The sequence below is a fragment of the Miniopterus natalensis genome, chromosome 1 (genome assembly GCF_054644295.1).
Source record: "Miniopterus natalensis isolate mMinNat1 chromosome 1, mMinNat1.hap1, whole genome shotgun sequence".
NCBI classification, from domain to species: domain Eukaryota; kingdom Metazoa; phylum Chordata; class Mammalia; order Chiroptera; family Miniopteridae; genus Miniopterus; species Miniopterus natalensis.
In genome coordinates, this window is record NC_142081.1 from 22,938,590 (window position 1) to 22,963,048 (window position 24,459).

General features: G+C 40.4%; 1 protein-coding gene across 9 annotated transcripts in view; it reads right to left on the bottom strand.

Moving 5' to 3' along the window:
* SIPA1L1 (signal induced proliferation associated 1 like 1) overlaps positions 1-24,459 on the bottom strand; it is a 379,703-nt gene that overhangs the window by 246,557 nt on the left and 108,687 nt on the right. Inside the window, exon 3 of one of the 9 annotated variants that reach the window (XM_087819417.1) lies at positions 15,869-15,917. The exons of the other annotated variants lie outside the window; for them this stretch is intronic. The gene's annotated coding sequence lies outside the window, so the exon portion shown is untranslated. The remainder of the gene's footprint in view (positions 1-15,868; positions 15,918-24,459) is intronic. 9 annotated transcript variants of the gene reach the window in all.

Below are 24,459 nucleotides of genomic sequence, written 5' to 3' on the forward strand. Positions count from 1 at the left end.
AAGTATGAAATCAACTAACGGAAGGGGGGGGGTTTTGTTTAACAATCTCAGACCAACCTACAAAAAAGAAGTTGCCAGACTAGCATAAATAACTCGATTTCCCTGAATCAGTTGAGAGTAGGTAGCCAACACAATGGAATATCACCCCTACAGAGTTTACTGAGTAATTGCTATACACAAGGACACTCTCCTACAAAACTACAATTATGACCATCAAAATCCAGAAATAAACACTGATGTAGTGCCATCGACTGATCCACAGGCCAGATTTGACTTCCTCCACTTATCCCAGTGTTGTCCGTTTTTGTAAAAGGATCCAGTCCGGGGTCTCACGTTGCACAAAGTATTCATAGCTTATTAGTTTATTTCCATCTAGAATTCCTTAGACTGTCCTTGACTTTCACACCTTGACCATTTTGAAGATTCCAGGCCAGATTTGTAGAATGTTCCTTTCTTATGATCAGACTCAAGTTTTGAATTTTCAGCAAGAATGCCACAGAGGAGCTCCTCTCATTGTATTCTATTGGGTCATATACTATCTCAATTTTTTCCCCTGACTGGTAATGCGAATTTACATCACGTGATCAATAACCTTTCACCCAATATTTGTCCATTGATAATAATTGGCCAAATTATGATAGCTGCCAAAAAGTGATTTTCTAGTCTGATCATTTCTATCATTTTAGGGAGAAAAAATGGTATTTAGAAACCAAGATCTGCCCAGCCAAAGCAGCTCACTTGGTTGAGCATTGTCCCATGCATGGAAAAGTTGCCATTCAATTCCTAGTCAAGGCACATGCCTGGGTTGCAGGTTTGACCCCCAGTCGGGGAGCGTACAGAAGACAACCAACCGATATTTCTCTCACACATTAATGTCTCTCTCTCTTTTCCTCCCCCCTTCTCCCTCTCTCTAAGCATGTAAACATAAATAAATAAATAAATAAATAAATAAATAAATAAATAAATAAATAAATAAATAAAAATAAAAAAGAAACCAAGATGTGAGTGTGCTTACTGCAACTGGGTCATCACTGTTCCCATCATCTGAGCAGAAACAAACATATATGCACACACACTTACTTCTTTATTTCTTTCTATGGATACTGAAACCCTGAGTTCATACGGAAACCCTGAATTCCAACGCAACACCACAGGGTTCATTCCCGTTTTCACCTTTCCCTTTCCTATATAAGTAGTAAATCTGGCTCCCATCAACCTCAATTTATTTCCTTATTGGATTCACATAGTACTATCCCTACCTCTGATCCAGTATCAGAAAGAGCCTGTTCTCTCTAACTAAAGGGTCAGTATGGCGGAAACCTAGAAAGACAGAAACGTTTTAGGTAAGTCACTCTACTCCCGCCAAATCCCACAGAAAAAATTGCAGCCCTACACCCACCCCCATCAGCAAATGCCGAGTAAAGAGCTAAGAGTTCTACACTCACCTGGGCGTGACAAAGCACTCCTATTAGGGACAATACAGAATGGGGCAAAAGTAGGTTTACAGCAGCTCATATGGAAAATAACACAAGAATAAACCCAGGTCTGACTCAAATCCTCTACTAGTCTTCAAAACAGAAAGAAGGCAGCAGGAGAAAGGGAGTTAGGATTCTGAGGATCAGATCCTTCAGGGTATGTGCAAGTCTAGGCCCAAAACCAGGGAGATACACTCTTCCTGAAGGAAAGGAAAGGGGGTAGGGGCACAAATCTGGGCCATACTTGACAGTGCAACATGAACGATCCTTTAGGGAGCGTTTCCATCACCATCCATAGGCTACAAATTCTGGTTCAATTCAATCACTAAATAAAATCTCCTCTTCAAGGGCCCCAGTAAAATTTTCATTACTAATTGTTGTTTTGTTTTGAAATCTGGGACAAGGGAGAGAAGACTAGGAACCCATTCATGAAATTCCAAACACAGTTGACAGTGGAACTATAAATCACCTAGCACACAGCATGAGCCCTTCTTAAAGAATGTCTGTACTGGGATACTACAACAGAACAGCAATACTTCTCTGAAGGAAAGCCCAGACACTTTGGGAAGCTTAAACACCCTCTACTAGCTGGGGGTGTTTTACAACTGGGAAAACACAAAAAGATGGATCTCTGTAAAAAGAAAATAAAAGCAAAAAGATAGTGTATTTATCTTCTAAAAAAACCAGACATAACTGCATTTCTGGTAGGAATTAAAGTCATTACTAAGAACCCAAATGCGACCTGGAAATGTTTCACGATCAGCACTAATGATTTTGTAATCATAGTTCATGCTTTCTAGTCTATCTTTAAAATGGAATAAGTTTTTCCATTGTTGATTTCCAGGGGGTGGAATATAAACTGAATCAGAAATAATGTTAAGCCTAGCCTTCCCCCCACCCAAAAAGAAGGTGGATAAACTCTATCTTCCCTCTCCTGTCAGCCTAGGCCACAGACCAAAGGAAATCCTGCAGAGCAAAAGAAATAAAAGGACCTGTGCAAGATGGTGCAAAAATAATCCAAAACTCATGCAAACTCCACGTGGTAGCCTGGAACTGTCGACAACGCATAAAGGTTAAGAAATGTACGATCACCCTGTCAAAACAATAAGCACATGAGAAGCACACACACAAAATAAATCTCCCAAGATAAAAAGGAAAGGCATTTAACAGAACTCCACAGAGCCTGGGCCTTTTTTTTTTTTTTCTTTAGCTTTTTTACTTTCTTTATGAAAAGCAATCCGGTGCTGTTGAAATCAGCATCTGGCATTAGAAGGACAAGAGACATTATCCCGAGGAATTCTGAATGAAGACAACAAACTGGATAAAGTAATCCACAGGCGCTTGTTTCCTTCATCCTACTGTATCAAGCTTACACAATCACAAGACAAGGAGTAATTATCCTCGAGAGTTAAGGAAAACTAGCCCAGCTTTAAAAAGAAAACTTAAAATCTAAAAAATAAATAAGAAAAAGAAATGTATTACGTTAAGATCAAAAAAAGAAAAACCCTGAAATGTATTCAAGAGTTTCATTGTAAACTCCCAGATAATAAATCCTGGGTAAAAAAATCAATGTAGCTATTGGACAAATAAACCCTACCAAGCTAATGCAATTAACTTGTTATTGAAACAACCCCCTTATCAAGGGACTGCAAGACTTGCCTTTTTTTTTTTTTTTTTTTTTAACTCTAATGGATTTGATAACTCATGGAAACACAAGGAAAACGTTCTTCCCAGAAAAGTACACACCAATGGTTCTTGGGTCCCAAGCTGTACAAATCACTTCCTCTTCTTCCTTGCCCTGCAATTCTAAGCATAAAAATCCTACACAGAGAGACAGAGGCAAGCAAACAGTGTCTAGGATAAGGCAGTAGTGGCGATGACAAAAGAAGTCAGTCCTTCAACAGGCTTATTACCTTCATCATGGGGCTTCTTCATGAAACTCAGCTAAAGTCACCTCCACCTACCCACTTACTCGAGCCATTCTAGCACTCACCTCCCAGTCCTTTCTTTCACCCCCATGTCCATTCTGTCAAGGCCTATAAATTCTCCCTCCTGGAGACATGATGGGAGTCTTTGCCTCCTCTCCATCTCTCCACTGTCACCACATTGGTGCAAGTCACTGTCACCTCTCAATTAGACAAAGGCCCCAAATTCCTCATCAATCTTTCTACCCACTATCATTTTCCACGGAGTAGTCAGACTGACTTTTTAAAAGGTTTACCTCTAGAAATGGCACCCTTCCAAACAGACAGTCCCAATCTCCCACAGCAAGGCGCAGGCTCCCGTGACATCTTACAACGTGTGCCACCTACCCTTCGTACCAGGAAAGTCACTTTGGGGATTAAAGTGACAAGTGGACATATTAATGGCAAGCCTGTGGCCTGAAAAAAGTAAACAGATCTTTAGAAAGTGAGTTCTTCTCACTGAAAGAACCAGGAGCCACGTGTGCATGATGCTTTTGACTCCGGGGGCAAAGGCACGAGGTAGAAACTGCCACCACGTACAGGAAACACATGGGATGGATAACGCAACCAGATAACCAACTGATAAACATCAGGGAACCTGTGACAGCACTGAGAAGCAGTCAGACCTAAACGACAAAGAAAATCTCAGCTATGTGTCTCCTTAATCTCAAAAATGAATGTTCTCACCCAGCCGGGCGTGGCTCAGCAGTTGAGCGTCAACCCAGGATCCAGGTGATGGGGCTCGATTCCCGGTCAGGGCACATGCCCCGGTTGCGGGTTCCATCCCCAGTTGGGGGTGTGCAGGAGGCAGCCGATCAATGACTCTCTCATCATTGATGTTTCTATCTCTCTCTCCCTCTCCTTTCCTCTCTCTAAAATCAGTAAACATATATTTATATAAATAAATTAAATAAATAAATAAATAAGAGTGTTCTACTTGCCACAGCCTCAATTAAAACTGAGGTCCACCTGTACCCTCACCACCCAAGCAAATCAGATCTTAATTGAGGTGCAATTATTTGCTGTGTTTAAAAATAAGTATGGACTTTGATTCAAACCCTTCTTAAACACCAACAGGGCATGAGGTTCTGAGCAGAGAGCTGCAGAGTTCCAAAAGTCACAAAGGCGTAGGCTCCCCTCGGAAAAGTTTACAATCTGTTTCATGGGGAAGGATACGTAAAAACAGCAATAATACAACTGAAGTGTTGGTTGGTACAACTTCAAGGATGGCAAAGAACACAAAGTTCAGAAGATGTACTCAATGGGATCAAGGAAGAACCACGGATAAGTTTCCAGTGAGCAAAGAGGAGAGCAGAGGAAAAGCATTTCAGGGGAGGAAACAGAATAAAGACAGAAAAGGCTGCTATGCACAGTGTTTGAGTAAACAAAGCACATAAACCATAGAAATACATTTTAAATATCAAATATACACAGAAACACTTAAACTCTAAAGGCTGCATGGAAATTTCCCCGAGAGCCTCAGGATATGAAATGGCTTTCCTCTCCAGGCAATGTCTGTCATCTAGCTTTGACCTAGCCCTCCATAAAGCCAGGCAGCCAGATGCCTACTTCAACATCATTTCTGGCATCCCTGGACTTGTATGGGACCAATCGCCACATGATTACAAAGATGACCATCAAACCTCCATCCTAACAAGTTATGAGCACCAGTTGTGAGCACACGGCATGGCCCTGGGAATTAGTGTTATAGTGTGACTAAGCACCTTCAAAGATAGAGAAGTATTCGGATGAAACTAGGAAGATTTATAACTTGATCAGGCAGCTGAGGTATAAATGAGCAGTATTTCAAACGTGTGGCGGTGCTGATGCCTTGTGTATCTTTGTGGTCATCTTCATTGTACAAGGAGAAAGGTAGGTTAGCAGAGTGAGTGCGTGTGTGGTTTTCCCTCCAGCTTTACTAAGATATAATTGACACTGTATATAACTATATATAATAGTGTATAACACTGTATTAAAGTGTACAACATAATGATTTGATATGCATATATTGGGAAATGATTACCATAATACATTTAGTTAACACCAATCTTCTCACATATTCCAAATAAGTATTTCTTACTGTAAAAGAAAATGCTATACTTCTAACGATGAATTGGAAAAGTTCACTTTATATGCCAAAAAATAGTTCAGAACTTTCAAACAGTACCTAAATGGGAAAATAACTTTCAACACATTAGTCTAAAGAACCACAATTACATTTCAGTTATTTTATTCCATTTAGGCCATAAGCCTTTCAGGAAAAGAAAATATTCTATGTGAGAACTGTTCACACTTTGTGAGGCAGAATGCAAACATTGCTACCTCAGACGACAAGACTGCTCCATCGTGTGCTTGCAGAAGATGTTCGAACAGGATGAAATGGTGGATTTTACACTTATAAAGCTACCTGCACAAAAGAAAGTCTAAACACCTAATGCTAACAAAGCATTCCTAACAATCCAACTGCAAAGAGAGTAGTTCACGGACTGAAACCACCTGGAAGGGCAAAGAGAGGGTGAGGAACTGGTGTTGGATGACTGGAACCACTCCACTGAGGTTTACACAACCTGCTAAGGAGCTGAGATTACCCTACAGGCAACAAGGAACCACCAGAGGTGTATGAGGGATTGTCACAGTCAGAGCCAAATGTGCATATATGTGCACACACACACTTTATTTCCCCCTCCAAAAAAATTCAACAGTGATGAAAGAGAGCCTGAAAGAAGAAAGGCACTGAATAAAGAAGTGCTGGGAGCAAGGCTGCAGCTGCTTTCTAGGCGAGAAATTGGGGCTGAACCAGGAGAGTGGGAATAGAGAAAGGAATGAATGAAGAGAGGCTTAGAGATAAAACTGACAACACTTGGAAAACAATTAAATGTGGTGACTATGGTGACTGAGGAAAATGGAACCACAATCAACCACAATCTCTCTCATGAGGAACTGGAGAGCATGGAGAGCTGATGTCCCCACTGCTGATGCACCACCACAAAATGAGTAACTACACTGTTCTCAAAAATAATGCTTTTATCAAGGTTCCATTTAACTGACCTTTGAGAATATGACTATTTATCTTCAACAGTCTCAAATCATCCATTAGCCACACAGAAATCAGTCCTAGAAATAGGCTCAGCTCTAAATGTGCATTTTGAAATGCGTCAATTAAGTTTACGTGAAAGACCCGTCAGTAAATAGTTTAGATTTACCAAAAGATACAAGATATTCTACAAAAGAAACATTCCCAAAATGGGATGAACTCAAGTTTCTCAATAATGAATAGCAGTTGCTCAATGAATTTATTTCGTAATAGGATACGTTTCTTATTCTACCTAAAGACTTTGTTTTAACTCATTACATCACACTTCAAAAGATAGTAAACCTTTTAAAATGACACATGTAATATAATATATGGTAAATTATTAACAATGCTACTCAAAACAATATAAAAGTATATATACACAGTGTAATCAAGTTTAATGCCTAATACAAGAGCTAAAATGATAAATTATACCATTTTTATCATACCACCTTCCTTTCGATCCCCCGCCCCCCACCCAGACTTCCTGAGGAATACCTGACAAATAAAATTGCAGGATATTTAAAGTGCACAACTTGCCCTGCAGGCGTGGCTCATTGGTTCAGCGTTGACCTATGATCCAGGACATCGAGGTTCAATTCCCAGTCAGGGCACACGCCCGGGTTTCGGGCTCGATCCCCAGCAGGGGGTGTGCAGGAGGCAGCTGATCAATGACTCATTCTGTCATTATTGATGTTTCTCTCTCTCTCTCTCTCTCTCTCTTTCCCTCTCTGAAAAATCAATAAAAAATATATTAAAAGAAAATGAATACTGCTTAATTTGGTGAACAGAGGAACTGAAGCTGTTTAGGATAATAGGGAAGGTACACCCTATTTTGATTAGAATCAGCCAGAAGCTCTGAGAAAAAGATCTGTGCCTAGTAGAACAACTCCCTGAAGAAATCTAGGACAATATGTTGGCTGGGAACAAAGAACAAACTTGGGTAGCAAGTCTTAAGCTCCACCTATAGAAGTATCTGATCAGCTTCAACACCTTCATCCACCCTTGCCAGCCCTGATGCCACATGCACACCGTGTAGCTTTCTTGTTTCTTTGAAGATAACGATACTGCCCTAGTAATCTACTGGCTGGGAACAGGACTCGCCTATTCTCCATAAAATGCTTGTCTGCTTGGAAATATATTTGTCATTGCAGAACAACTGATTTTCTAGCAGACATCAATGTTTAGAAATGTCTGTTTAAGCACATCAGATTTTCCAAAATCTGATCAGCCCTGGGCAACCAGAACACTGGTATTGATGAATTAAAAGTCCTGCAAGCATGAGTATGGTCCAGTAACATCTGATAAATGAGCTTTTGCAAACTATGAGCTCTACAACATGTTAGAACACAATCTGTTCTTCTGTTGCCCATAGTGTACATTCAATTTTGTTTGAAACATTTCTTACTACAGATTTCCTTTACTCTCAAATACTCATACTTTTCTATAAAACACCTACCATCTCTTTACCACAATTACCTAAAATATGGTGATTTTCAATTTTTTGTTAGCCTCATCTTACCCTTTTCTTAGCCCTGATTAAGATGTGCTCCTTCATGCCCTAGCCGGTTTGAAGCGTCGGTTAGAGTGTCGGCCCGCAGACTGAAGGGTCCCAGATTCGATTCCAGCCAAGGGCATGTAACTCGGTTGGAGGCTCAGGGCCTCATGCAGGAGGGAATCAATTCGTATGTCTCTCTCATATCTATGTCTCAATGCCCTCCCTCCCTCTCTCTGAAAAGCAATGGGAAAAAATATCCTCGGGTGAAGATTAAAAATAAAAATAAAAAGATGTGGTCTTTCATGAAAATATGAATACAACAATTTGATAACTCTGAAGGAGTTTTAAAAGAAAATAACCCAAAATACTTTCACTAGAAACCAGAAACACCTCACTATATCATGACAGCATCTCTAACGACATCTTTAATAAAGAATTCAAGAAAACTGCAGTCCTACACTTCTCAAGGTTTTAATCAACCAATCATAAGTTTAGCTATTTATCTCATGTATAATAAATTCCAAAGCCAAAGCCACAATAAGTTATCAATATGGTAAAGCAAAGGAAAATTATATTCATTCATTCAAAAATTACTGAATGCCCAGGATGTGCCATTTACTGCGTGCCTTTTAGATACTGAAAAGTCAAAGAGAGTGCGCAGCCCCTGTCTTCAAGGCCTTTACAGTCTAGAGGAGCAAGCTAAGCAGTTAAATAAAAAATTTCAGTAATACTGTAACAGAAGTATATGTTATAAAGTAACTAATGCTAGGAAGCCAGAAAAACCACAGATGCTAACATTTAAGCTGGTCCTAAAAAGGAAAATAAAAAAAATTATTCAATAATAGAAAGGAGTGTTTAAGAAAAAGGAGCAGCAAGGGTCCCAAGGAATTTCCACACCACTGGAACAAACAAGGCTCGGTGAGGAGAGACAGTAAGGAGAGAGGAGTCAGCGAGGAAGCCATGTGGCCTGGTACTGTGGGAAGGCATTCGGACTTCACCCTATGGGCTATGGGGAATTCCTGAAGCATTTACCTACAGGAGCCTGTCCTCAGGAGATACTGGTTATTGGGAGTCACTGCTCTCCCTGAGGTCCCCAAGCCTCTGTGGCTTCCTCCTGCCTAGAAGGTTGAGTTGGAGGGGTCAACACGCAGCGAGACAAGAGGACACTCTTCCTCCATACCTAAGTTTACACAGGCTGAAAATAATCCTCAGGGTCTTCTTGGTTCCCATTAGATATGGAATGGTTTCAGTTCATCTAAAACTTGTGGAACCTTAGAACGGAAAGGGTACCAGTAGAGCAGTCTCACCTCCCATCAACTGTCAGAATCTCTTCTATACACCTCGATAAATGACTACCTATTGGACACCAAGTAAAATCTCCTCCCTGTGTCTTCTTTCCCTCGAATCAGTTGCTATAGTTCTAACCAGGCATCATCTGAAATCCTTCCTAAAATCTCCTTCAGTGTGGATCCTTCCTTTGGATGTTCTCTGGTTGGTCAGAGCTGGGCACAAAGAACCCCAATGTTCTCCAAACACAGCAGAGTATTGTCTGCACATCAGGTATGGGATGATGCTCCAACCAACCAACTGAGCCACCCTATCAGGGCACCAAATTTTTATATGCCTTCTGTAATCAGAAGATCCTAACACCTAGAGCAAGCCACACACACACACACACACACACACACACACACACACACCCTCTTTCTTGGCTATGTACCCACCCATGTCTTTGATTATTAAATTTAAAACAAACTTTAAGATGTGGCCTTTAATAACTATTTTTAAACAGCTCTGTATTCAAAATATTTATTCAGTCTATCTTTTAATATCTATCCATATCTAGGTACCAACTAGTGTTCACTGGGAAGTGTGGGCACACCTAACACAAACTGATGAGAAGGTACCTCAGAGGAGAAAATACTGAGCTAGGACTCGAAAGAGGTTGAATCCTGGGCCAGACCACACAATTCACTCAACCTAGCTAAGCCTGTAAATAAAAGACAGTAAAACTTGACCAGTCTAAACAATGTTGCTAAAGGTATGTATCAGTAAGATAATATACTTGCAAATGGTTTTAAACTAAAAATTTAACAAGCACCACTCAGCTACTGTTCTGGTTAAAAACTACCAAGACAGTTTCCAACTAAAAACAAGTAATGTTCCTCTGTGCACTTATCTGTGAAGTTTCGGCACTTTCTTCTTCCCTTCCTTCCTCCCTCTCTCCCTTTCTTTCTTCTTCCCTAATTTCACAGATAGTTACTGTGCTTCTACCAGATAGCAGTTATAGCTCCAGACCCGCCCGCGCTGTCCAATATGGTAGGCAGTAGTCACAGGTGGCTATTAAGCATTTGAAATGGCAGTGTTCCAAATTGAGATGTCCTTTAAGTATAAAAAATGCACTGGATTCTGAAGACTTGGTGTGGATCAAAGAAGGTAAAATGTCTCAATTTTTTATACTGATTACATGTTGAGATGATAGTGTTTTGGATATGTAGGTTAAATCTATTATTAAAACTCTCTCTTTCTTTTTACTTTCTTTCAACATGGCAACTAGAAGTTTTAAATATACATAGGCTCACATTATATTTCTGTTTGACAATGCTACTCTAGACACTGGGGATATATTAGGAAATAAGACCAAGTCCATACCCTTATGGACCTTACATTTAAACATCTATGACCTTAAAATATTCAGGGGAAAAGGAAAACTGAAAAACAGCAGCCATGTCTAGAGAGGACTCTGGGATGGAGGCAGGACACACAAGAGCTGGATACACCTTCCCGTCAGTCCTTCCTTCTACAGAAGGTAGGACCCAGCTCCTAAGAATAACCAGTCAGGAAAATGGGGAGCTATAACCTTGACCGTCTGGGGGAAGATTGCTCCTTCCAGGCTGGGTGCTTCTGAGACATGGCTTTTAATGCAAACTAGGTGAGGGAGAGGGCTTTTAATTTGGGGCACAGGTAGTTTGGAGGCATCATTTTTAGTACTTTGGGTTATGGCTCAAAAGCACTTTAAAAGGTTTCCAATTGTTAGAAGATGTTTCCTAAGAAAGATACCTCTCTCTGCATTCCGACACCCTCCTTTATTATGAGAGTTCATCATTTTTCCTCCCCACAGGTCCAATTAACTTGGCCTCTCCTCAATACCTTAGTTCCCCACATCACAGACAGAGTGCTTCTACATAGAGAGCACCAGGCAGACTTCAGTCTGTGAGCCCATTATAGCAATCTGAGAGTCTCTGCTGGTCTGAAGATGACAGTCGGAGGAAACTCAAGTCAAGATAACTACCTACCAGTTAAATGGGAGGTGACTTGTTTTAAGATTTTAAGGAATTTCTGGAGAGTAAGCTTAATTTAGATCAAATGGGCTTATTTTTCAATAGCATTTTTTCTACCAAAAAGGCATCTTAAGCATTTGAATTTTATATTCCATGTATTAGGAACTTACCTTAAATTCAAACCACATTAAGGCAAACATTTTGCTGGCCCATGCATCTTTCTGGCAGACTTTCAAAGAAAATCAGGGCTTTCAAGAGATTCTCAATGCTGTAAAATGCTCTAATGAGTACAGCAGGAAGCTGGAAGGCTCACGTTTCAAGGCAGATAGTGTTATTTCATATTCAACCCATCTCTGTCCTCTGCCCATGCTGCTCTCTCAGCTGGGTGTGCCCTGTCCCCTCTGCCAACGTAAATGTTACACCTCCCTTAAGGTCAAGCCCAAAGCTCAGCCTCACACAAATGGTCCCCAGTAACCCGAAATCTGAAATAATCTCTCTCCTTCATTTTCACAGGAACCCAATCAAATAAAGTATCGTACCATATATTATTCCACCTCTTCTCTAGGTATTTCAAACACATATAACTCAGAAAGAAAGCAATAAAAAAAATCAATATGATGTCTAAAAATACATCACCCTCTCTTTCAATTGGCTGAGATTTATCTGCGCTTCGTTCAGCCACAAAGATGAGCGAACACCAGGGATACAAAAAAGATACAGTCCGAATCCCTTCTTCCCTGGTAACTGGGAAAAGCCTCACAGAAAAGGTAACATGAGCAAGGAATTGAAGACTGTGTAGAGATTAACCAATAAAGTGGGAAAGGCATTTCAAAGGCAGCAAAACACATTGAAAGAAATGAGAGAATGTGTTAAAAAACATCACATAGAACCAATGAAAAAAATTGTATCTTCCAATATATTAAATGATTCATGAGAGCGTTCAAGGCTCTTCATAAATAAACTCCAACCCTCCTCCGCTACATTTCCCACAGCAAAACACAGCGAGTCAGAGTGGGCTCTCCGGAACCAGTCTGGGGTCCAATTCTACTAAGTTTTACTTGGAAGGTGTTTCCTACCCTTTCAAGTTTCTTAACCTACCTGTACATTAGTTTCTTCATTTGTAAAATGAAGATGATCTATCTCAGAGAGTTATTATGTTATTGTTATGAGGAAATGAATTAAAGCAAACAATAATTAGAACAAGTTAGGCCAATAAATGCTGACATCATCATTATTTACTTCCCATGCTAGACACTGCAGCAAATCTGAAGTTCTTATTCCCAGCACTTGCCCATGCATCACCTGAAGAGCTCCTCACATGCTCATATCCCGCCTAGCAAGACACTGCTCAAAACCACTCCCTGCAGGAGCTCCATGGAGCCTGCCCCCTCCCTCACTCCCTAGGGAATGAATGTCTTTCTCCCTCCTCTGAATTCCTGGCTCTCTTAGGAAACTCATCACTCTATTATCACTATGCCCATGTCTGACCTCCCCTACAAGGCTACAAAACAATCTTTAAGAGGAGGGATTCCAGGAGAGGAGAAACAAGATCGTGGTGTAGGTAACAGCTGCACCGTCGCCTCCCGCAACCACATCAAAATTACAACTAAAACACAGAACCACCATCACACAGAGACTCCTGAAATCTGGCTGCACAGAAGCCCTACAACCAGGGAACTGAAGAAGCACCAAGACCAGTAGGAGGGGTGGAGACGCGGGCGGATCGGGGCTGAATCCTGGAGACACGGCCACAGGCCTGCACCGGGTGCTGCGGGGTAAACCCAGAGGGACATCTCGGTGGCGGAGGTTTCCGGGAGGAGCGAGGGGTCCCAGCCCCACAGCAGGCCCCTAGCCCAGGGTCCAGGGCCGGGAAGAGAAGTCCCCACAGCTCCGGGCTGTGAAACCAGCGGGGACTGTCTCTGAGGGTCAAGGAGGCTGTGGGAGCCCCAGGCTTTCCTCTTAAAGGGCCCGCACAGGAACTCACTCAGACACGCTCCCTCTGAGCCCAGCGCCAGGCAGCAGATGGAAAGGAACCTGGAACACCGGAAGGAACTAACCTGCCTGAAACTGGGGCAAGAGCTGGGGGGGCAGCTTCCTCCCAGACAGAAGAGCTGGCAGAGGCCATTGCTCCTTTGGTGAGTCCTCCCCGCACAAAGCCAGCAGGCAGGCGCCATATTTGAATCGCCAGCACCTGACTCACACCTTTGGCCCCGCCCCGTGATTCCCGGAGGCCCCGCCCCTCCCACCTGCAGCTCATCCAGGCCATTTCCAGTGGCTTTTCTGTGCAAGTGGCCTCTTGAGCCTCATGCTCAGGACTTTCCTAAAATCTCTCAAACAAGCAGCAGCATGCCCCATATGGCTTGATAAGTGACGCCAGGCTTAGCACTAGTGGCAGCCTGCACTGGCTCATAGCTTGGCCTCTCCTGGGCACCTCCAAGCCCAGCACAAGTGGCAGCCAACTACAGTTTACTGAGTAGCTCATGCTGCGTGCCCCTGGGCAAGGCACTGGCAGGCGCTGACTTTGCACCTCCCGTGAGACCCCAGAGACAGTGCACCTGGTGGTCAGACTTGACCACACTGGATTACAACCCTACCACATCCACAAGGGACACACTCAAGGGGCGCACTTGGTGAACACCAAAGCTCCACTGAAGTAAATCCTGATCCATAAGGGTGTCTCCAGCACAGCAGCTCTTAGGCTGTAGTTGCAGCTCGTCCTCACAGCTGATTGGCATGGGGGTCAATTCCTTCCAGTGATGCCAGCAGCAACCAAGGCTCAATTACAACAGGAGAGTGCACACAGCCCACACAAGGGGGTACCTAGAAGGCCCAGCTCAGGTGAATGGGGAGGCTGAGCCACTGGACCCTACAGGACACCTACTACACAAAGCCACTCTACAAATTCCAGGAGACATAGCAGCTCTACCTAATACATAAACACCTGGAAGCAGCCAAAATGTGGAGGCAAAGAAACATGTCACAAAGGAAAGAACATAAGAAATCTCCAGAAAAGGAACTAAATGAAATAGAACCAAGCAAGCTACTAGGTACAGAGTTCAAAATTATGGTTATAAGGATGCTCAAGGATATTAGTAAGACTATTATGAAAACAAGTGAGACCATAGATGACACAATAAAGTACCAATTTGAAATGAAGGCTACACGAACTGAAATGAAGAGTAATTTACATGGAATCAACAGTGGAGTAGAGGATGCTGAGAATCAAATCAGCAATTTGGAACAAGAGGAAACTAAAGACACCCAACCAGAAGAGCAAAAAGAAAAAAGAATCAAGAAATATGAACACAGTATAAGGAGACTCTGGGACAACTTCAAGAGGCCCAACATTCGTATTATTGGGGTGCCAGAAGAGGCAGAAAGAGACCAAGGAATTGAAAACCTAGCTGAAAAAATAATTACAGAAAACTTCCCTTCCTGAGGAAAGAAACAGACTTACAAGTCCAGGAAGCACAGAGGGTCCCAAACAAGAGGAACCCAAAGAGGCCTACACCAAGATACATCATAATTTAAATGCTAAAGGTTAAAGACAAAGAGAGAATCTTAAAAGCAGCAACAGAAAAGCAGTTAGTTACCTACAAGGGAGCACCCATATGAATGTCAGCTGATTTCTCAACAGAAACCTTGCAGGCCAGAAGGGAGTGGCAAGAAATATTCAAAGTGATGAAAAACAAGAACCTACAACCAAGATTACTCTACCCAGCAAAGCTATCATTTAGAACTGAAGGTCAGATAAAGAGCTTCTCAGACAAGGAAAAGCTAAAGGAGTTCATCACCACCAGACCAGCACTACAGGAAATGTTGAAGGGTCTTCTTTAATAAGAAGCTAATGAACAAAAGAATTTGACAAACTAAACAGATCCAGAGACATTGACGCATACAACAAACGATCATATTTCAGAGGGAAGAGGGTAAGGGGTGGGAACAGATTAACCAAAGAAGTTATATGAATATATGCATAACCCATGGGCACAGACAATAATGGGGTGAAAGCCTGGGGCGAGGGTAGGAGCGGGATGGAGGGGGTCAATTGGGAGGAAAAAATGGGACATTTGTAATACTTTCAGCAATAACGATAAATTAAAAAAAAAAAAAAAAGAGAGAGAGAAGGGATTCCATCTTACTGACCTTTATCTTCCCCAGAGACCTACCTGACACAGTCCTTTTCACATATGGGCACTCCAAGTTTGCTGTTCAACAAAGTAAAATACTCTCCTCTTTAATTAACTCAGGAACAGACTAGCCCTGGCCAATGTGGCTCAGTTGGTTGAACATCGTCCTGTGCACCAAAAGGTCGCCGATTCGATTTCTGGTCAGGGCACATGCCCTGGTTGAGGGTTCATCCCCCGTCTGGGTGCATACAGTCGGGTTGCGTACGGGAAGCAACTGATCAATGTTTTTCTCTCACACTGACATTTCTCTCTCCCTCCCACCCCCCCTTCCTCCCTCTCCCTTCTTCTCTCTAAAATCAATAAAAACATTTTTTAAAAATAACAGACTAAAGCTTTTTAAATATCTGTAACATCTACCAAGTTATTCTTCCTAATAAAAACCCTTACCCAGAGAGAAGTTCAGTGCAGTTTTCTGTAGTTCCTTTGTTCATGAATCCTAAAGAAAAATCAATAAGGTGGTGTTACTTAAGTAACTGACAAACCTGAGTCACCCTTGGACTGCTGCTGGGTAAACAAATCTTCTTTCTTAATTCTCCAAACAAGTTCTAATGTAAATTTGTTTAGGTTATTGTTGCTTTTCTGTTACATATTTGCAAAAGGTGGAACAAAGTTTCCATGGCAATGCCATTTTCATTGCTTATCCAGATTCTAAAGCCTATTCTGTCTGGATTTTACTGCTTTGTACCACCCATGCAAAGAAAGGCTGGCCTGGAACCACCCGGAACACTTGGCTTACACAACAGTAGTGTCAATACCAAACTGCACAGAACTCTTACCTTGCTGCCCATCCCTAGTGAAAGGACACTGGAAGACCAGCATCACCACTCTCCTCCAACGCTGACCTAATTCAGTAACATAATTCTTGCTAAGTATAACCTGATTAAAATCCTAAACTTTAATTTGCAGAGGAAAGTGTTAACTAGGATTGGCTTCCTCTTACAATAAAAACATTTTGACATTCAACATGCAAGCAATTCAAAAACAGTCTTCATTTACTATGCAGTATTCGTGACTTTTCTAAAAGAGCAGCCCTAAAAAATTAACAAAACAAAAAAAAGAAAACAGATTTCAAATGGTACCGCCCTATCCTTAAAATATGTACATGCTGCCCAGCTGGGCGTGGCTCAGCAGTTGAGCATCGACCTAGGATCCAGGCAATCAGGGTTTGATTCCCGGTCAGGGCACATGCCCGGGTTGTGGGCTCGATCAATGACCCTCTCATCATTGATTTCTGTCTCTCTCTCTCCCTCTCCTTTCCTCTCTCTGAAATCAACAGATACATTAAAATATATGTATATATATTTTTATATATATATAAAAATATATATACATATATACACACACACACATGCTAACAAGCTCACAGACACAGAGAACAGACTGGTGGTTGCCAGAGGGAGGGCAAGGGGGTGAGTGAAGGAATAAAAATATGTAAAGAAGGAATTGGACACAGAAGAGAGGTGAGGTTACCATCCCAGAAATACATTCACAGAGACGATGGCATCGAGAATGAGCAACCTGACCGGCACAGACTAGGTATATCAAAAATCTATGAAAGTATCCCATGTTGTTGCCCACAAAGTAAGTCTGTTCAATTCAACAATAATGCCACCTTATAATAAAGATTTTTAATATCTCTAGGACCAAAAAGATCACAAGCAAATGCAATGCACTTGAATGGCTTCTAAAACCAATACCCCCGTGATTTTTCAAGCACAGAAGCTTTTAACACTTTATGTCAACAAATATAAAAGTGGACAGCTAGATGACTCTATTTTCTTTTTCTTTTTTAATATTTCTAATGTACTGATCACTATTATCCAAAAATTGAGAAAATCACCATAAATTTATCATTTCCTCTATAATCTAGCTGCTTCCAAATAAACGAAACAAGAGCAGAAGAGGTGGGAAAAGGGAAGATTATAAACTCATTAAATACGTGGCACATCAATTAATGCTCTATATCTAAATGCAAATTGTGCTGTGGTAGAAATAGCCAATTATTAATATTCTTTTTCCCCCATTCTCCCAATTAAGAGTGGGCAAATCCATTTTCCTTCACATCTGAAACAAGCGTTGAGAGGCTTACGTGACGAGTGTATTAAGTGCTACTAAGTTTCTAGTAATTACTAGACTTTGGAACTCAAGTGCCATGGATTTTATACTTGAATATGACCATGACCACAGCAGTGTGATGACGATGAAGAGATGAGACGAGGCTGGATCTAAAAGTACTACAACATGGCCATACTAACCTCATTCCACCTGAGGTCATTCCTTGCCTCCCAAGGTTCTCCGCCAAGGCCGACCATCCTAACTACTCTAGATTTTAGATTTGTTCTACCCTCCCTTCCAAAAAACAGACCTATATCCTATTCCTCAAGATCCTGTTCTCCAGATAAATGAGATTGAGTTGACATGACATAGGCAGACGATATCTCAAGATATAACTTCTTCAGCAGTAACACAGACAACTTAAAAGGAGTCTTTGGAAAGCATCCCGAAATTCCAGGTTGAACACAGAGCAATTCAGAGGTCAGTGAGTCCTTGAGCATCCTTTAAATAACAGCATTAGGTAGCTGTTTATTCAACCTTCACCACGACTGAGCCTGGGCTACAAAGATATCATGAAATGAGCATCATTTTCCAAAACATAGTACAAGTTTTACACCATGAAGAATATTCAACTAAAAGTTATTTGCAGGAAGCAGTCAATTACCAAAGAGCAAAAACACAAATAGTTTAATTCCTGACAGCCCAAGAACACACTGATTACTCAAACACACCACCTTACACAGATATTCTACTTTATAATTTTTAAGACACTTTCCTGTCAATCATCTTACAAGTACAATACCCTTAATAACCCCACAAGAAACTTTATATTTCTTATGTATAGGTAAAGAAACTGGCAGTGTGTTTAACTGACTTACCCAGATTAAAACAGTAACTTAGGTCAAGGAAATCTCTATTTTATACAATAGGCCTAATGTGTTTATTTTCAAAAAGAAGTCATTTGAAAGAATATAGCAACAATTAATACATTCTTAAAATACAAAGATGACTTATCATTTATAACATTTTATGCAATTATTAGCCCCCTCCAACAACAAAAAATGACAGTATTATGAAAACGGGAATATGGAAAATATGTAAGTTACTGCTTAATGTCTACCAAACCAAGCAAAAAGAAAATAAACGCCACTAACACTTTCTAACGTGAATGAAATCCAAAGCAAGAAATACACTAGTTTTCACATCACTCAAATGCAGTGGAACCTCCCCCCTCCACACACACACATTTTCTGTTTTCCATATATAGCGAAAGATAACACTGAATTCGTGTTTTGTATCCTAAAGATCAGATTAAGAATAACATATGTTAATTAAAAGGCTTCATGTAAATAAACTAAAAAGTCCCTACAGGATAAAAGTAGATGACTGAATATATGCTTAGCTTCATTCCCTCCAAAGATGACAAATAAAAAAATGGGCAAAGAAACAACAGCATATAAGAGATGTCTACAGCATTCTGAAAGATGCAAAAACAATGCATCCTGGAAACTGATTTAGCAAACTGGAGAAAGATAAAACCAAACTGCTGGGGCTGAGATGAGGAAGTCACTAGGAAGAAAATTGTAGCTAAAAAGAAAAAGTCTACTTATGATGCAGAATTCCAGAAAGGCTACAAAACTGCGGTACTATGTAAAGGGTGAGGCTGAAAACAAAAGGCGTTGGTTTTAGGGTCTGTGTAAAGGAGCAATGAATTCCCCAACCCAACGACTGAGCAACTTAGGAGCATGAGACTGGAGTTTATTCTGTGTGCAACTAATGAGGAGATTTGGCCAGCCACAACAGAGAGTAGGAATGAGTCTCTCTACTGAAAATATGGGGCATCAGTTAACAGTACTCATCCAGCCACCTTCAGATTTACAGACTGGAAGACTTTTTTCTAGAGAAACTAACCAATCTGAAAAAGAAGATCAACAGAAACTGGCATCAAGGGACTCCCAATGAGAGTAGAACACCACAAACCCCAGCTCACCAGGCGCACATAGCATCCAATCAACTTTTAAGACAGAGTAGTACCAGAGAAAAGAGAACATTATAATTATAAAAGAGACAGTTTATCATGAGAAAACTGCTGCCTCTGAAGAGGGTGAGAAGAGTGGGCACAGGACATTTTTATTTTCAAGCCATACTACTATTTTACTCACTGTTTAAGCCAGGCACATTATTACTTTGCTAAAAATACAAATTAAATGTAAAATAATAAATAAATACTTCCAAAATCTATAGTGTCCAATCTTGGGGCCTCTGTCAAGGAAATATTTCCAACTGAATTTGGATTCTCTAAAAATAAGGTTACAGACAAAATCAGTCTGAATAAAACACATGAGAAACATATGTTAACAGTTACAAAAAAATTAAAACTCCTACTTGTAAATTAAAGAACAAGTGGTTAAAAAACAATTTAGTAAAAGTCAAGAGTATGTAAACACTGAGTCCCATATCAAATATATCTAATTTTCTGATAAATAATGCAAATGATAATTAAGGAAGTAAAAATTGTTTTCAAATATAGTCACATCATGCTCAAGAAATAAATAATATGCCCAAAAGGCGTTTCTGCCCACTGTAATGGGTATCTCATGGAGTAGTATCCAATACCTCCTAAGAGCAGTACCTCACATCCATAGCAGAGTTGCTCTGCACAGACACATTACTACTCATTCAAATACGATGACTCTAAACCCATTCCATCCAGTCTCTAGAGAGTGAATTATTTCTGAGGGTATCTTTTGCAAAACAGCTTTCAAATCACAAAAATACAAGGAAAGGGGGAAGGAGAGAGGGAAAAATATAATTAAAAAAAATTTTAATCTATATAATACATATTTCAAAACACTGGTAACATTTTAACCTATCCTTTTACAAGTTAGGTGGGAGACTTTCTGGAAACCCTGCAAAACTATTTATAGACCCACCCAACCAAAAACATTCTAATTAAATGCATAATATTAATTATAATTGTCTCAAGGGAACTCTACAGATGGTTTCTAAAGTAGACTCCATCCCATGGGGCAATTTCTCACTGAAGATGCACTCGGCCCATGTACTCATTCCGGTGTTTATAAAGTGTAATCTGTGATTATGCAATTGAATATTACAGTCACCCCAGGCCATTCTGTGTTTAAAGAGAAGTGTTTATGGCCATATCCTGCCAAACAACCATAATACCACTTAACCTCAGTTCAACCACTGCCTGAATGAACTTGTTAGGATTACATTGAAATACAGATGCAAAACAAACACTAGGCCAAGGAATGTAATGTCTACATATTAAAGGGGGGGGATTCTTATATAATGCCCCTGAGTCACTAGGACAGAATGTACGTAAGTATTTAAATTCTGAAGGCTAGACATTTAAGTATGTGGATAAAAATAACAAATACTAAATTTTGGAAAAAGGAATGAATTCCTCTGAAGGGTGGAGGGTGTCATCTCAGAAAGCAGCTCCAAGTAGGTGGCAAAAAAGTACAATGCTGTTTCTGGATCTATCCAAGCAAATTAGCAAGTCTAGAAACAGGAGGAAAAGATGAATCTGAGGCCATTTTTTAAACGTACTGTTTAGAGTAGCCTGCACCAGGTTACTGATCTGAGTCTACTGCATACCAGTGTTCACTAAAAGTCACCACCACCCGGCTGCTTCCTGTGACTTAAGCCCTCTTGGTGGTGGCAGGCTAACTCACAGTAAGCACGCCAAGACGCGAAGGCGGGCCGCGCACTCACTCTGTCGGTCAGCTATCAGGTGTGTATCGGCCAAGTGTTTCTTCTGAAGAGGACTCACAAACGGAAAACCCGAAACGAGACAGTGAGAATGTCTGAACTGTGGTTTATCAAACATTTCCTCGCTTCTTAATAAAATACAGAGGCCAGTTGGCAATGCTGAGAGACCACCGAGTACAGTGTTATTTCAACCATTCGGACACCACATTGCAAGTTTAAAAACGAGTCATCCATTAAGGAGACTGACGCTCACCATCACGGGGGCTCCAGACCGTCACTTAAACCTCCATTTCATTTTATCATTCAAGTGAAATGCGACATAGGAGTATACAAAGAATATACGTGAAACGTATTTGCTAAAATTCCATTCATAGTAATTGTTATTAAGAAATAACTACCCACAGCTCCTTAAAACGCTTGGTAATGCCTATAATAAAATTATGAGGACATACATTTCACTGTGTTTAAAAAATTTTGACTCTGCCTTCTGGTACTTCCATCAATTTAATCATTTGATCATTTTAATTCTTCGCTTCTCATGAATAAACACACCCTTCTGGAAATGGTCTCCTGTCACTCCAGGTAAGGGGAAGTATTACTAGAATTCCATTCGCAGTTCATCCAGGTCACCCCTGCCAAATGTTCTCACGAGCATTTCTTATTCACGCTAATATTACTCAGAAGTGATGGCAAATTAAGCATAAAGTGAACTACTCTATGTACCAGTGAGGAAACAGCACTATTTTATCCAGGTCATCCCATTAGTGAAAAACAGAACTCAAAATCAACTCCCAATTTAGTGGCCATTTTCACTCCAAAATACCATTCTTCTTATTAAATTCAGTAAGAATTTGCTTGTATTGGAGGTAAAATACTTGTACTCGGAAAATTACAGGATACTGAAGACACACACTGAGGACGATACAAATAAGTAGAAGCATATATCATGTCCATGGACTGAAAGAATTAACATTATCAAAATGTCCAGCCAGGCCGGGAGTGGCTCAGCGGTTCAGTGTTGACCTAGGATCCAGGCGATCGGGGTTCGAGTCCTGGTCAGGGCACATGCCCAGGTTGCGGGCTCCATCCCCAGTCGGGGCTGTGCAGGAGGCAGCCGATCAATGACTCTCTCATCATTGATGTTTCTATCTCTCTCTCTCCCTCCTTTCCTCTCTCTGAAATCAATATATATTTTTTTTTAAAAAAAAGTCCATATTACCCAAAGAATCTATAGATTCAAAGCAGTTCCTATTAAAATGCCAATGGTATATTTCACAGATATAGAATAAATATTCTAAAAATTTATATGGAACCAAAAAATACACTGAATAGCTATCCCAGCAATCTTGAGAAAGAAGAACAAAGTTGGAGATATCACACTACCTGATATCAAACTATACTACAAAGCCACTGTAATAAAAAATAGCCTGGTACTGGCACAAGAACAGGCAGAGACCCCAGAAATCTACCTATGCCATATGGTCGATAAAGATTTGACAAAGGAGACAAGAGCATACAATGGAGTAAAGACAGACTCTTCAATAAATTTTGTTGGAAAAATTGGAGAGGTACATTCAAAAAAATGAAACTAGACCACCAACTTATACCATAACACAGGGACACCGACAATAGTGCGGTGAAGGCCTGCGAAGGGGGTGGAAGTGGGAGGAGGGGAGTCAATGGAGGAAAAAGGGAACATCTGTAATTCTTTCAACAAAGATTTTTTTTAAAAATCTATCGAAAGAGGGAAATGAGACTACCAAAAAAAATAAAGCAAGCAAAATTTATAAAAACCATATGAATAAGTTCTCCAAGGTCTAGAATATTTTACCACAAATTTTTTTAAGTCTAAGTTCTGTTCTTGTTATCGGAGAAATGCGTGGATGGTCTTTCTCCATTGCTAGTGGGAGCAGGGTCCTTATATCTCGATAAAAATGATTTTTTGAGACTCCCACAGAGGATGGGTAATTTTTTATTTGCTTGGAATTACATTTCTCAGTTTCCAAAGTCCCATTTCCTTTAACCCAGTCCTGAAAGATGTGCATCTGGGGATTCAGTAGAGTTAGAAGCAAAGCAGGTGTCCACAGTTTCCATTCCATGGTGGAGCTGGGTCTGGTTGAACATTAGGCTAGTTGAGTCATTAGTCCATTGTGTGGGGTTCACATGGCTGTGGGCCATGTGGGCAAATGGAGGAGCGTGAGAGCCCCCACAAGCCAGGAGTCAAGAGCACAAGAGCATGAACCAAGAGAGCAAACTCTTTTGTTTAGGAGTTTAAGTATCTCAAATCCTCCCAGGCTTGCAGTGGTCATACCTACTGTGGCCAATAACCTGCTCCCAGGCATGACTGACAGGGAAGTACCTTCCTTCCCTATGTCACTTAGACTTTTCTGGACATGTGTCTATTCTTTCCCTGTCCAGTCCCTTCCCTCAGGATCTGCAGGGAACAGACTGGTGGGTTCCTCAGGTGTGTTAAATTGCAGTTTCCTGGCAAAGCTACACGAATGACATGCCTATATTATTTGGCCTTTCCTTTGTTCCTTTCCAGATATTAATAAATTAGGTTAATTACAATGATATCAATGTCTAAGATTTCATACACAAGACATTTACTACTTCATCTTTCAATATCCTGAAAACAGGATAAAGTCTTTAATAAGAATTAACTAATATTTTAATAAGAAAGAGCTAAGAATGTTCATTAGCATTTTTTGCAAAAGTGAAAAACTGAAAACAGGCTGATATCTATCAATATGGAAAATATATGAAAAAATTAAGCAGCTATAAACACAATGAGAGGGACTTATATATACTAATATGGAATGACCTAAGACATGTTACCAAGTTTAAACAAAACACAAAATATATAAAGTATGACTCTATGTTTCAACAACCAAAAAATGACTTATGTTACATGCATACATATTTATGCACTTAAATTCATACACCAAGAATTAAAAGAATGCAACCAATGGTCACCTCTTGGTTTTACTCTGCATATTTCTGTTATTTGACTATTTCAGCAAAACTGTACTTATGTAATTTATGAATCCCAAAGAAATTAGCCAATAAATACACCAGGCTAAAATCAAGTAAAAATGAGTTTTAGAAAACACTACAGTTTACAAAAGGATTTTGTACTCTTGTAAATAAATCCTTTAAGACATTACCTAATTTGATCCCCACAGTAA